At 41.6% G+C, this 14,223-nt stretch overlaps 1 protein-coding gene across 11 annotated transcripts in view; it reads right to left on the reverse strand.

The window, feature by feature from the left end:
* The window catches only part of TTLL7 (tubulin tyrosine ligase like 7), a 75,429-nt gene extending 63,654 nt beyond the window's left edge, over nt 1–11,775 (reverse strand). For 6 of the 11 annotated variants that reach the window (XR_012633677.1, XM_074906480.1, XM_074906477.1 and 3 more), the window contains exons 1-2: nt 10,868–11,038; nt 9,230–9,353 (exon numbers count right to left, since the gene is read on the reverse strand). The gene's annotated coding sequence lies outside the window, so the exon portion shown is untranslated. Of the gene's footprint in view, nt 1–9,229; nt 9,354–10,867; nt 11,039–11,758 lie in introns of those variants that run through there. The other 5 variants (XM_074906481.1, XM_074906478.1, XM_074906476.1 and 2 more) reach the window with 3 other exon arrangements.
* Nucleotides 11,776–14,223: the final 2,448 nt, after the last annotated feature.

Below are 14,223 nucleotides of genomic sequence, written 5' to 3' on the forward strand. Positions count from 1 at the left end.
TTGTTTTGTGCTTCTGACTCGCAAACATAACACACCCTTCAAACTACAAAAGAATTTTTGTAGCTAGAGAATATTATATTTACCAGATAACCACAGATAAGGAAAAAAGAAATGCACCAAACTGAGCCAAATGCATTTATAAATACAAAGGTATGGAAAAGTTACAACATACCTATTAACCAGAAGAATAAATCTTTCAGTAATTGTTTAATGCAAAGTGTTAGTACAAATAAGAATGAAGGAGAAGACCACTGATAATCCAAACAGAAATAAATGGAGAATAAACCAGGATTCACAGTTGGTTATTGATACAACTCTCAATATTATTTCACAAATATGAAAATTCTTCCCAATTTTTTATGCTCCTTTGAGTGCTCAAATGAAGAAACAGCTTTTCTCCAGGAAATTTCTCAGTTCCATAATTTGGAAGAAATGTACACCAAGTACAAAATTTGTCTCAAGTCTGCAGTGTAAATGAGATCAAGCCATATGTAACAAGATTTCTCTGTAGCCCAGTGAAGTAAATATAGACATTTCTAATTATTTTTGTGGTGTTTATATCATAGTGTTTCAGTTCCAGAACAGTCCTGCTGGTGGCACAATTTAGGAATATAATTAAGACAGACTCATTTGGTAACAAGACCAACCCATGTCTCATCCAGGTCAAAACTACAGTCCATTTAAAACAAACCTTCATCACAGTAGAGATTACAGCTAAAAATAACCAACTTGCCACTGAACTTCTTTCTTTCTTGACAAAAATTACAAGCTTCAAATACCACTTTCAGAACTGCTTGGCTGTCTAGATGCAGGGCTTCGTACTTGTAGCTCACGTAGGATTCACAGGTTCAGAAACAGGGATTACTGTGCAGGTGATATATATCACCACAGAAAAAGTTTCATGCTCTTCTCCAGAAGCATATTTTGTCTAGTTAATGGATCAAGATTTACTGTATTCAGAAGATGCTCCTGAATCATAGAATCATTTAGGTTGGAAAGGACCCTGGAGACCATCTAGTCCAACCGTTCGCCTAGCACAGTTCCCACCTACAGCATATCCTTAAGCTCTAAATCGACCCTACTCTTGAACACCCCCAGGGATGGGGACTCCACCACCTCCCTGGGCAGCCCATTCCAACGCCTAACAACCCCTTCTGGAAAGAAATACTTCCTAATATCTAGTCTAAACTTTCCCTGACACAACTTGAGGTGTCCTGTTGCTTTCTACTAGGCTAAAGAGGCTCAAACCCAGCTCTCTGCAGCTTCCTTTCAGGTAGTTGTTTGTAAAGGGTGATAAGGTCTCCCCTCAGGCTCCTCTTCTCCAGACTAAACCCCCCCAGTTCCCTCAGCTGCTCCTCGTACAACATGTGCTCCAGACCCTGCACCAGCTTCGTTGCCCTTCTCTGGACACGCTCGAGTCATTCAATGTCCTTTTTGTAGTGAGGGGCCCAAAACTGAACACAGGAATCGAGGTGTGGCCTCACCAGTGCTGAGGACAGGGGTCAGATCCCTTCCCTGTCCCTGCTGGCCACGCTATTGCTGACACAAGCCAGGATGCCATTGGCCTGCTTGGCCACCTGGGCACACTGCTGGCTCCTGTTCATCGGGCTGTCAATCAACACCCCCAGGTCCCTCTCTGACTGGCAGCTCTCCAGCCACTCCTCCCCAAGCCTGTAGCGCTGCTGGGGGTTGTTGTGGCCCAAGGGCAGCCCCCGGCATTTGGCCTTATTGAAACTCCTCCAGTTGGCCTCAGCCCATGGCTCCAGCCTGTCCAGGTCTCTCTGCAGAGCCTCCCCGCCCTCGAGCAGATCAACACTCCCACCCAACTGGGTGTCATCTGCAAACTTACGGAGAGTGCACTCAATCCCCTCGTCTAGATCATCAGTAAAGGCGTTAAACAGGAGTGGCCCCAAAACCGAACCCTGGGGGATACCACTCGTGACTGGCCGCCAGCTGGATTTAACTCCACAACTCTCTGGGCCCGGTCGTCCAGCCACCAGTTCTCTATTATAAGAAAAGATAAACTGTGAGCTCAAGGATGGATGAGAACAACCATAAAAATGGAGAAAAGGAGCAGGAATCCCAGAAAAAGAACTCATTCCAAAATATATGTGGTGAATAGAATGCATAAGCATTGAAACTGAAGGTGATGTATTTCAATTAACAGTCTGCAATAGAGAGCAATATCAGGGAAAGGAAATTAAAAAAAAAAACCCAAACAACAAAAAAACCCCAAACAACAACAGAAAAAACCCCAAACAACAACAAAAAAAACCCCAAACAACAACAAAAAAAACCCCAAACAACAACAAAAAAAACCCCAAACAACAACAAAAAAAACCCCAAACAACAACAAAAAAAACCCCAAACAACAACAAAAAAAACCCCAAACAACAACAAAAAAAACCCCAAACAACAACAAAAAAAAACCCAAACAACAACAAAAAAAACCCAAACAACAACAAAAAAAACCCAAACAACAACAAAAAAAACCCCAAACAACAACAAAAAAAACCCCAAACAACACCAACTTAGCAGCAGCATGTGGCAGGACGATACACCAAATTTTTCTGCATACAAATTACCGATAAGAGCGTAAAATGTTTATTTATCGTGGATTTAACTGACAAGATTACATACTGCAGAATAAACAGCCATACCAGGACCTCCCACTGATACGGAAACAGATTTAAAATAACTCTGCAGTAGAAGTACCAAAATGAAATCACTTACCACTAGTTTTGCACTGCTGAAACTATATGAAGAGTCAGCCCTCTGGAAAGAGATTTTTCTATCAATAACTGACAGGTGATACAGTTTCAGGCAGTACTGGCACACCAGGGAAAGACCTGCTGCAGGAACAGCTCCTTCCCATTTAGCCTATCCCTAACACTTTCTAGATCTCTCTTAACCCTTTCTAGGTATTTTCTCCCTGTGTTTTGGGTGAAAAGAGAAAGGCATGATACATGTTATAAGAAAATAATGCATTATTTCCCACTACTTATAGTGTGACAAGCACCATGGGCAGAAAGTCAGTAGGATTTAGCAATAACAATAAGCTAAAGAGAAGTAAAATCTAAAACCAGAAAATGACTCAGTGGCTGGGAAGGAGTTATACCAGAGATACGAGGTACTGTAACCAGAACTATAACTTCTCCAAATGTAGAATTATGAGGTCAAGACCACAATAACATAAAATATAGCAGAGAAGTAAGCTAAAGAAGATGAATGTGCTATAAGATAAACAGTTATGATTCTCTTCCAGCCTTGGAATTCAGGTTTTGAAATCGAATTGATTTCAGTGAGGCCAAGATTACAACCTTACAGAGCAATTTTTAAGCCAAATTAAATACTAAGTGAAGTGATGAAAAGTGAAATGTTACTTCCTTTCCTGGGATAACGTTTTCTGTGGTATTCTGAAACCAGTAACAATTCTTAAATTTGGTTGGTTTATTTTACTATCTCAATTTATATCAATGAGAAACTGTTTTCTGACATCATTTCACAAGATAACTTTTCGTTGTCGTATTATTTCTCTTTTTCAGTAAGAAAAGATTGGTTTGGTCTGACAGCTCAGTACATTTTAATAACAGTGGACTGTGGACCCTGGCAATAAAAGGTTTGGAAAATTCTTCTGTTCAAATGGGTTATTTCTCCTCACAGGAAACAAAAAAAAAAAAACAAACAAACAAACAAAAAAAACCCCATACACAAAAAAATCCTCTGAAGAAATCAAGCACACTCCATTCTCTTGTGTCAATTTTGCAGCAGTCAGGCCCACCGCATGTGCCAGACAAGACCAACTGCACCACTACTGTCGCACCTGCCCAACAAAGTATTGTGGAGAGACAGATTCTAGTGAGATGGAGGACATATTCACATAAACTGTTTGTAGTCCTACTAGCTGTAGCACCATCCTTCAGGAATCATATACAAGTGGAATGAAGCTGGGAGTCAAATATGTGAAGGCTACAATATACACGAAAGACATTTCCTATTACTTCCTCCCCCCTTAGTTTACAAACTGTAAGAGACGTTGTCTCTGAACCACAGAGAATGTCTCTCTTGGTAGCCCATTCAAGTGAAACAGAAAACTCAAACAAATGTGCAATTTGCACCATAAGTACAAAGAAACAAGGCCCTGAAAAGTCAGTAATAGCTCTACCACTGTTGCCATTTTCACCAGTTCATAAGAAGTATGGTTCTCCCTTTCACACAAATCAGTAGGGAAAAACAATACAATGAAATCCCACAGATGACATTACAAGCACCTATTTTCCTCAAATGTAAAGACACAACACTGGATTCATTTGTGTAAATGTAGACCCCTACACTGTACATTTTGAGTTGGTTTCTCCAGGCTGCCTTCACACACAGCCTACATATAGTCAGTGTAGGCAGCTGCAGGTTATCTAGATTGTAGATGTCTAAACACTGGTGAGATGAATCTCATCCAAGTTGCTCAGCATGAATATCTCACTCTACTTAAAATAAACAAAAAACTACCAAACAAATGTAAAAAAACCAACCCTCCAAGGATTAAGGCCTCCATTTGGGCCATGGTTAGACAGGTGCATTTTCCAAAATTGAAGAAAAGATTAATTCAAGGGCTTTGAAACAGTGGGAAATTAATAGGAGGAAACTCAGTGCAACCAGCTGAGACACAATTTCCTACAGAAGCACAGAACCGCGAGTGAAAACTGGACATGTCTCCTGAAGTCTCTTCCCAGAGATTACTTTTCCCCGTGGCTCCTCATGCTGTCTTGGTTCCAATTTTCTAACGGCCAGCTGTTGCAGAGTCAGTCTCAACTGCACCATTAATCTATTATCCTCAAACAGCTGGAACAGCATTACGCATGCATGTTCCATGACTGACCGAGAGGTATTTCTTCTTTAATCAATGAAACTAGAGTGCTGACAATCTACATGAAACATTCCCAAACATCCCCTCACCAGAATATATCTTCTTTTTTATTTTCATTTGTCATAAATTTTATTTCATTTTCTCATAAAATAGCAAAGACTTGCTTCCTGTATGTTTGTGTTCCTGAGTGTTGCTTTCAGCAGAAAGGCCACAATGCCCTTTCATTTTCTCTTCATGCCTGTAAGAAACAGAGGAAAGTAATATATCGGCTTTTTAAAGCAACTGCTTGGGGTCATTAACTGCATCATTTCTCTACTGGTGTTCAGAATCGCAAATCTAACTCCGTATTGTTCCCTACTTTTCTTCTACTTCTTCACTTGTGGATGCTGCTCTGGGTCAATATCCTACAAGATTCCCAACTCTACTGAAGATCTTGCAACAGTCCAAACCAGCAGTGATTCCTGTCTCATCAGGCAGTGACACTTTATTTTATTCACTCAATATATCCTCTCCATCCTCAGAAACATTCTTCTCAGAAAATGCTTCCATTTTAAAAATGGTACAAAGTGTACCAAAGCCATGTTCTCACATCACTCTTGTTCATTTTTAAGCAAAAAAATCTTTTATTCAAATTAATGCCTAATTGTTAATGCTCACTAGTAATTTATAGGCTTTCAAAGATTTCAGGTTGACATAAAGATAAAAAGTTAGGATAATATTATATTCCTCTAAAAAGCCACATGAAATAACATGTAATAGAAAAGGGTGGGTTTTCCTGGGTGAATAAATTGCACATCTTTCAGATCTCTTCCACCAATAATTCATATAAAGGGTTTTAGCACACTTCTCCCACTCCCCATACCAAGATAAACTTGGAAGGATAAAACAATATACCAAATTTACAGAAATTCCATGGTCAATAAACAATAAACACATGACAACCACCCACAAAAGCAAAGAAAATGCAGACTTCCATCACATAGCTCTATTCTGTATTTTTCAAGAAAAGTCCACTCTGAGCAAGCAAATAAGAGTAATTTCCTCATCAAATCTCACAATCTTCTGCCCTGTCAGTCCCCTCTTTTTTGTGATCATAAACAGTATCTAGACCTTTGCCTCTAAACCTGCATGAATTTAGTGTTAAGCATCTGATTTCAATTTCTCATGCTATACTCCAATGCTTCCACTGCACCCTATAGGGATATTACTGTGCTGGTTTTCAAGGGCTAAAAATAAAACAAACACATGTCAACCCAAGGACAAAGTTGGAAGGAAACATACTTTAATGTAACCAAAGAAGAATATATTTAGCATTTTGCTACTAAGCAAGGATGAAAATAAACTTGTCAACACATCGCTGTGTCTAACTGTGAAGCCCACGCCCCACTCAATTCTTTCTGTAGCATTTATTATATATGAAAAATGGATTTAGTCTTTCTTTCTTCTTAAGAGTGAATGTTAGTACTCTGTTACTACTGTTGGCCAGAAGCAGCTTCTTAACTGCAGTATAAAGCACTTCTACCCTTTTAGGCAGCCAGTTTTTCTATCAATTAACAGTAATGTAGCCACCTAAGGTGCATTTGAGCAGTGGTACATATCAGACTTCAATCTGGAATCCTTCCAAAACCAAATACAAGCCTAAGTGGGAATTGGCATGCCACTCACTCCACAAAAAGGGAAGTGTAAAGCCAAGTCCTAAATCAGAATGTTGTTTTCTTTTGTATTTCTTTCACTACTGTTGTTAATTTGGGCTCTCCATAAAGCAGTACTGTTTCTATGTCCCCAGAAAGTTATGTTCATCAAAAACCCATGTGATTATATTGTCTTTGAAGCAAAGATTTTTTTAAAATTAATATCTATACTTTTAACATTTTAAACTATTTGAGCTTATATTTTTAACACTGGGAAAAGAAATACTAATACTATATACACTGGTCTTCATTTTGGAGATATTCTATTATATTCTATATATTCTATTATATTCTATATATTCTATATATTCTATATATTCTATATATTCTATATATTCTATATATTCTATATATTCTATATATTCTATATATTCTATATATTCTATATATTCTATATATTCTATATATTCTATATATTCTATATATTCTATATATTCTATATATTCTATATATTCTATATATTCTATATATTCTATATATTCTATATATTCTATATATTCTATATATATATGTCACGAATATATAGAATAAGAATATATTATATATTATACATATTATATATAATAATATATAAGAATATAATATAATAATATTCTTATATATTATATATAATATATTATGTATATTATTTATATTATATATAGAATATATATATTCTACATATAATATATATTATATATAGAATATATATATTCTACATATTATATATATTTTGACTAAAACTGATTTTGAAGGTAAGAACCATTATGCCTGCTTTATTTAGACCTTTAAAACACAAACCCAAAAATTTATTCTATTATGTTAGAGCCTGTTTCCTGGTGTATGGAATTCAGGGCAAGAGCAAAAATATCAATAAATGGGTACAAATTAATGTCTTAGTATTTTAAAACCATTTCGTACAGCTGTATGAACATTTTAGAGAGAAGGCAAGGAAGAACGTGGGGAACAAGCAAAAAGCTGAGACTTCAACCTCTACAGAACCTGTAGGTTCCTGCATCCACCACCACAAAGAAAAGCATCCAGTAGACTGAGGCACTATGGAACATTCCGCTCTGAAAAAGCTTCTGGCTCCAAGAGGGCGGCTATGGTAAAACAGGAACATTTGCTCTAATATTCAAGAGATTCAATGGTTGACCACTTCAGTATGTCACTACATTTTTTCTCCTGAATCCATTCTCAATTACAGATGATTCTCTTACCCATGAGTGTAGTAGACATCAACGAATTCCATTCTAAATTTAAAATACATTAGTATTTTAAATATTAATGTTTAAAAGGTTCACTTGTTCCAGTAAACTTTAAAGGAAGCTCGTAATGTCTGCAAAAGGAGTAGTTGCTAAGGTTCTGGCAGAGTTTTAGGTAAGCCTTAATGGAGCTCTAAAGAGCTTCCTCATGCTTAATAAGGGCCATTTGAATCCTACTTCCGGAAGTCAGACAACCCCAGATAACTTCCTAGGAGTGTAGAAAATAAAAGTGAACCTGAAGCTAAATATTCTAAAGTTCACAAAGGAAGAACAAAATCCAGCTAATATTCTGCAACATGTAAGATGTGTCAAAGTTAGGAAAATCACCACAGCAAAGTAAAACAAACTCCTGCTATCTTCATGCAGACTCTAGACCTCTTTTAGGAAAATACAACTATTCCCTCCCCCCTCAGATCATTAGAGTCACAGTGTCAACTCTGGATAATGGAAATAACTCATCAAAAAGTAAAAGACTGACAAGCACTCATCTTTTTCTTCAGCAGCTGATGCAATGCCTACTGATACAATTCAGTGTCTTTATGGTTTAGGATTGACCCAAAAGGCAGTAATAACACTCAAAGTTTTCCAAAGATTTGCAGAAAGTTATAGATATTAGAAATAAGCATTGCTGGTTTCAATAAGCTGTCTTTACACTAATAAAACTATAGCACAAAATTAAAAAACATTAGTGACCTACATACCAAAATCCTCCAACATGTTCTTACGCTCATCTTTTAAGACAAGACAGAAGCTTTACAGAAGTAAATGCAAGGTAGCTTGGGAAATGTTATCAATGTCTCTATTTCAGATGCTAAGATTGCATTTCAATTTTCTTAGCTTTCTGAGGATTTCCATCCTTAATAATGTGTTCTCCATTCATACGAGACATTTGCAAGTATCTATTAAATATAAAAATACTCCTCAATACAACATTAATACATAGGGAAGGAAAAAAAAGAAACAACCCCAGAACATTAGAAAATGTGGATGTTCAAGAAATGCCTCATTTGCCATATGTATCCTACAGAGATTTTTAAAACCTATAATAAATATCCACAGATGGAGATTCAAATCAAGAAATCATATTTCAGTCTTTCTTGATGCTGACAATTCAGAGCAAGCACGTTCAACAGTCAGCATTAGTCTATCACATTTCACCTTCAAAGATATATTCATGACTTTCATTATCGACATACAGTATTACAAAGATCTTAAAAAAAATCTTAACTATACAAAAGATTGCAAGATGGCTTAGTGTCTAACTGCTTGTTGACCAATTAATCTCCCAGTTCTTCAGACTTGTCCACAACTTAATCTACACTGCCAATTTAACACTGCCAGCTTCGGAAGAGCGTGGGAACAAACCCTTATTTGATTGCAAACCTGAGCCTCGGATTACTAAAATGATTGTAGATTACCGGAATAATTACCTAATAACTGCTGACAGGCTTCATCTCCTGGCCTCTTCTAACACTCCCAAACTGGTGGGCAGATCCCTTCAGAAGTATGGGGAATGTATCCAAACCATCAAAAATATAGAAAGGGGGCATTTTTCTAAAAAAATAAAATAAAATAAAATAAAGTGACAACCATTGTTCTAGACTTTCTTGTGTAATATTGCCAATACCTACAGGTAAAAACCCATTCCTTCCTTATGAAAGAAATTCCATATTCTGTACAGAATACCTCATGTAATTTTCTGAAACTTTGTAACACTTATCTTCAGAAAAATCTAGCCTCAAAAATAATACTTCCATATGTCAGTGTAGACATTATATTTACTCACCATGTAGGAAAAACCCTGGCATAATAACTGCTTCTGTCATTTTCTGTAGCATTGACACATATCCTATTTCTATTAAAAACTACATCCTAGTATTCAAAACAGGGGCAAAAGCTGCTACTGATGCCAAATCACCGTATATTTTGAAATACTCTGTAGAATTTGGGGGACAACCAATTCCCACACAGAAAAGTGCTTCTAAGTCTTTCAGCTATGAAAACAACCAGCAAGATTTCTCTGAGTATCATTTAGACAGGTACTAACCCTCTGCTACATAAAACTAATGAAGGATTTACAAATAAGAGTATATTGAAACAGGGGTGGGGTGTGCTTGTTTGCTTTAGGGTTTTTTTGGTACTCAACTGCAATTACATAAGAAAGTCACAAAAGCCATCAATACTGAGCCCTTCAGTCAGCTTCACAGAGTTGACCAGTGTGTTCAAATTCCAGCATCAATTGCTCTTCCCTTTTGCTTACAATTACGTGCGGCTTCAACAGCAGAAATTCAAGAAGATCCCAGAGATTAAGGGCTTTCAACGAAGCGCAGAAAGCACAGGAAGGTATTTGACTTGCATCTCTAGAGATCTAACTTGTTCTACATTTCAGCCTGCGCTGGGTACCACTGCCAACAGACGATCCCTTTTTAACCTTAACAGGCTCCGACGAGCCCTGGCCCTACATGCGATGCGACCGGCACAGTCGATGGACTTCGCATGCAACATCTGGGAGAGAGGGGAGAGGAAACGCGTACCTTTCATCCTGAACCGCCTCCTCGTTCCTTACTCCTCACACTGCGACACGCACGCAGTTCCTCCCCTCCCCTCCGTCCCCACACGAGGGCTGCCCGCTGCCTTCAGGAAACTTCCCGAGGGGCCGCGGCCGGCCCCTGCGCCGCCGCCCCGGGGAGCGCTGCGGGACCGGGGCCCGGTTCTGCGGAGGGCACTTCCCCGCAGCCCGCACGCCCTCGGCCCGGGCACCCGAGGGGCAGCGGGGGGCCGGCGGCCCCGAGCCGCAGCATCGCCCCGAGCCGGCGACCAGACCCCGCTCCGGCTCGGCTAGAGGCGGGACCCGCACCCCGCGGCTGCCCAGCGCCCCCGCCCGCGGCCCCCCGGCCGGGCAGGGCTGCCCGTCCCCGCCACCCCTCCTTCGCGGGCGGCGATGCTGAATCACGACGGGCTCCGCCGCCTCTCCCGGGGACGGCAGCGCGGCCCCGCAGGCGGGGGGCGGCGGGAGAGGCGAAGCGCGGGCGGAGGGGGCGACCGCCCCGCCGCTCCCTCACCGTTACCTGTCGGGGCGGCGGGTGGGGGCCCTCGGGCACTCCGGTCCTGCCGGGCGATGCCAGGCCGGGCGGAGCGTGCTGCACCTCGCGGGCGGCGCGGCGGGGCTCTCCCGGGCGGCGGCACCCGAGCCGGCGCCTGCCGAGCCGGCGCCTGCCGAGCCGGGCACTAGCGGGAGGAGGAGCGGGAGGTTACGGCGGGGAGCCGGGAGAAACCATTCCCCGCGCGGGGGCAGCGCCGGTGGCCGGGCGGGCCGGGCCGGGCCGGGCCGGGCCGGGCGGACCCGCCCACCCAGGTACGAGCGAGGGGAGCGCCTGAGGAGAGGCGGGCGGTGGCGGCGGAGCGGGGCGGCGGCGCCGGGGGCAGCTCTCCCGCCCCGCCGGCCGCCCCCCCCGACCGCGCGCGGTGGGAGCGGCCGGCGCCGTCCGCCCGCCCGGGGACGCGAGCGCAGGACCTAGCAACGGCGCCGCGGCCGCCCGGAGGTGCGGGAGCGCTCCCTCAGCGCCGCCGGGAGCGGGAACCCATCCCGGCCCCGGCGGGCGGGCGGCGCCTCCGGAGCCCGCGCAGCGCTGCTGCCGTGAGCGGGCAGGGCCGCGGGCCGGGGCAGCGCGGGTCGGGCGGCTCCCGGCGGCCCCGGCGCCCCGCGGGAGCACGGAGCGGGCATCGCCGTGGGGTGCGGGGAGCCCGCCCGGGCGCCCGCAGGACTCGGTGGCGGCCGCGGCGGGCGGTGGGAGCGGCTGCGGCCCTGCGGGAGCGCGGCCCCGGGGCTGCCGGCCGTGATGTGTGGCCCGGCCGCCGCTTCCGCGGGTCCTGCCGTCACCCTCTGAAATCCGTGGGTCTGCGCGCATTTATACGCGTTTTCGAAGCAGTTTTTCTCCCTTCCCGTTTGGTCGTATCACCTGTGTTTTTCCTCCTGTGTGCGTAACGGCTGTTGGCCGCTCTGAAAGAGCCATTTCGGTCCTTCCCTGAAATACTTTGCATCCTAGAATAATGCACGTGACCTAATCAGGTACGTGCCTTAAAGATCCAAGAAATGGAGGAACGTCTGTCAAATACAGATTTTAAAGAATGTTAGCAAAAGAATAAGAAACGTCCAAAAAATCTTTCTTTAAAAGAATAAAAGCCAAAATGAAATTTAATCCATTATCTCAATAGATTGTGTAGTATCCTCTTTGTTTATCAAGGTTAGGAGCCAGAACCACAAGCAGTGGAAATCCCATGGCGTTGGATTTAGGCTGATTTGTGTTCGCTGTGGAACTAGGCATACTCTTACTCTGGTTACTAACGTTTGGGTTTTCCTATCAATTAACTTACTTTATTAATATTATTACATTCTTACATCACACATTCTTTACTACTACCTACCCTTAAAACTGATTTCAGTCTAACCTTTTCTCCACAATCTCTTTGCTAAAATAGGCCTTACATGAGAATCTCTATAACTACTTTCTAAGGTAGTTATAAATAAATAAATTCAGCAGTCTTAAAGTTTTCTTTTTCTTAGTCAGAAAGAACTGGAACAGAGAAAATTGACAATGTTAAATGATGTGAAGTTGGTTGAAAATTTAATTGCAACTTGGTCAGCATTACGGGCTTTGCTCTACTTTAACATCTTGCAAGGTAAGCTGATATTTTAATAAGAACAGATTGTGGGCTTCTTGCAAATACTAGAATGATTGTTAAGGACAGAAAGCCACATGAAAAATCCTTTAGGGAATCCTAGAAAGATGTCAGACTCTTTTCTCATGTATGGTATGGATTTGTAGCTTATAAAGTTGAAGAATTTCTTACTTTTTACAGACATGGTATTTTTCATTGGGTTTGATTGCAGTTTGTGTTTTTTACTGATATGCAGAGATTATAATTTATTTACCACTCAAACCTTTGTTAGGCTAGTCAAAAAAGAAGCACGTAGAATTTCTGCCCACAATCATGTAATCTCATGGAAATTCACATGCTTGTTTGCGTAGGTAAGTGTTTGTAGGAACAGATCTAAATTTTAATGAAAGAAATCCCATGTAAAAGCAGAGGCAATGGGCTCTAAATTTGACCCCATGTAAGCATTCTTTATTTTTCTCACAGCTATGAGAAAGCTGTGTTACAGGATGCTTGTGGGGAAAGGTTTGATTTTCTTTCTGTTAGTCATTTGGAATCCTGCCACTGACTGCAGATGAAACCATTTACATGGTTTACATGCATTGCATGTTATCTCCGGGTCAAAGCTGGCTTCAGGCCTACGGCAGATCCTGCCTGCTTTATTTTAACTGTATGTCCACATTCTGTACCCTAAACCAGGTCTCTGCACCCCAAAGTCTGAGGTGCACCTCTGCCGAGTGAATTATGTTATAGAGCAGGAAGAGCAGCAAATCACAAATGAGAGTTTATGATGAGAGATTGTACCCAGCTGTTGCTTTATCCTTCACAGACAAACCTGGAGCTTGGCAATGTGACTGGGCCCTGCTCTGCTCCTGGGAGGCTTTTTCTAACAGCCTCACATCCAAGGTGCAGCTAATGCTTCTCCTTTCCAGGGGAGGGCTGGTACAAACAGATGCCGGTCTCAGCTGGGAAATCACAACCTATGACAGCCTCCCAGCAAAGACCAGAGCCTGACAGCATAAATGCTTTTTCTCATCTCCATTCCTGGGAGGCATTAATCTCTTCCGGAATGTGCTTTTAGTTGTTGTTTCCCAGAAGCAGATCAGATTTACTTTTTTTAATGTGATCTGCATTCTGAATCACTCTGAAAGTAGATGGTACTCACTACCTCCATGTTGAAACCCCAGAGGTAAAAAAATTTAGTAAGAAACCAAAACAGGCTATTAAATACACAGCTGCTTGATTAAGAGCATTAGAGTTTTATTTTTACTATTGAGCTAGTTTAACTATTGAACATTGATACACTTCAGACAACAGATGTGCCTAGATAATTATTGTAAACAGAACTAGCAATAAAGTTATCTTTTATGGCATGAAGATCATCTTAGGAATTTAAACAAAGGCAAATAAATAAAAATAAACAAACATAGGCAAAACAGAAAACCAGAAAGGAAGAATGTGCTTTCTTAGAAATCTGCATATTTCTATGAATTTTCTTAGATTTTTTCCTGGTTTTCCATCCAGGGATCCTGGGTACCTTTATGACTTTCAATTGTTATAGTGGAACGATGGAGTCAATCAGATCAGTCGTATCTTTCAGAGAAAGGTTGATTATTTATTTGAGCACGGTTCCTATTTCACCTTTCCTGTCTTTCGTAACATACTCCCTGAATAATTATGAGCACTGTAATGCTGCATATATGTAATCTATCTCAAAGTCAGTAAATATCATTTCTTCAAATTACAAAGAGGATAATTAAATTCTCTA

The sequence above is a fragment of the Athene noctua genome, chromosome 5 (assembly GCF_965140245.1).
Source record: "Athene noctua chromosome 5, bAthNoc1.hap1.1, whole genome shotgun sequence".
Classification (NCBI taxonomy): domain Eukaryota; kingdom Metazoa; phylum Chordata; class Aves; order Strigiformes; family Strigidae; genus Athene; species Athene noctua.